A 1,300-nucleotide genomic window follows, 5' to 3' on the forward strand; every position below is an offset into this window, starting at 1 on the left:
GCATCGAGCACGAAGTAGAGGCCCAGGCAGAAGACGAAGACAGCAGCACAGCCCCTCACCACCGCCACCACCAGGTTCCCATGGGATGGCCCCTTGGCACCTGTGGGGTCAGGGTGACTGGGTGTCACCATCACGGAGCAGGGATTCAGTGACAGTGACACCCACGAGTGACACTGGGGGTAGATGTATTGGGGTCTCAGACCTAACATGGGTGGCAGGTGTGGGTGTCACCTGCAGCATCACATTATCTACAAGGCATGAGGACAGAAATGTGTGGTCCTTGATGTTCTAGGAGTTCGTACTGGTGCTGACATAGACCAGGGTCCCAGCAAAGTGTCTGAAGGTGGCTGTGCCCACCAGTGGGATCCTGGTGCTGGATAGGGGCTGAGCATTCACCTCTGTGCAGGAGGAATGTGACACCATAACCCTCATTCCAGCACTGGGTGGTGATATCGGTCACCAATGCCACATGTTTCCTGGGCTCAGGGAAAGGCTGAGTGGGGGGTAAGGTGTGGTTCATGTGCAGGGAGGAGAAGAGATGGGACTTGGGCCTTAGGGAAAGCTCAGGTCCACCCACTGTGTCCAGTGCCCTCACCTGTCACCACCAGCTCCACAGGGTCACTCATACTCGATGTCCACAGTGGCTCTGACACCTGGTACCGACACTGATATGTCCCCGCGTCTTCCAGGTTTGTGACAACCAAGGAGAACTCAACTGTATTGTGCTCCTCGTCTTTTTCCCTGTCAGATCTCAAAGTTCCATTAAACCAGAGCTGGACCCAGGCAGCTGGCCGGGGCAGGTGGCACTGCAGGGTGACAGTGTCTCCCAGGGACACCCCCTGGCTGGGGTGCAGCCTCAGGGAGGGTCGGGGCACTAGGACAGGGGACACCAGTCAGCCTTGTCCCTGCACACCCTCCTCGACCCCTCTGATGGACCCCTCCCCACGCTCCCCTCCCTATGTCCCCGTTCTCCCCCTCTCCCCATACTCACGGTGCTGTGCCCTGATCGCTGCCACCAGACACCAACCTGCAAGGGACATGGTCCTGGTCTCACACAGGGCCACCAACCCCCGTGGCACCACATCCCCATTGTCACTCACCCAGGATGAGGGCCAACGCCATTGTTTCCATGAAGCAGGATCAGCTTGGGGACAGCGAGACTGCAGTGGGCACAGGAAGAGGCAGGAGAGCTGCTGACAGATCCTCTTGTGGACAGGATGCTGTGATGTCACCTCCTCATGTGGTATTTGTGGTGCCCAAGGAGTGGTGGTGTTGTGGGTCCCCAATGGGTTGACACACA

General features: G+C 58.3%; 1 protein-coding gene across 1 annotated transcript in view; it reads right to left on the bottom strand.

Annotated features, from left to right (window-relative positions):
• Positions 1 to 1,228, bottom strand: part of LOC110391903 (natural cytotoxicity triggering receptor 1-like) — a 14,007-nt gene extending 12,779 nt beyond the window's left edge. Inside the window, exons 1-2 of the mRNA XM_021383861.1 lie at positions 1,101 to 1,228; positions 992 to 1,027 (exon numbers count right to left, since the gene is read on the bottom strand). The gene's annotated coding sequence lies outside the window, so the exon portion shown is untranslated. The remainder of the gene's footprint in view (positions 1 to 991; positions 1,028 to 1,100) is intronic.
• Between the last annotated feature and the right edge of the window lie 72 nt (positions 1,229 to 1,300).

Source organism: Numida meleagris, unplaced genomic scaffold, assembly GCF_002078875.1.
Source record: "Numida meleagris isolate 19003 breed g44 Domestic line unplaced genomic scaffold, NumMel1.0 unplaced_Scaffold615, whole genome shotgun sequence".
Lineage (NCBI taxonomy): Eukaryota > Metazoa > Chordata > Aves > Galliformes > Numididae > Numida > Numida meleagris.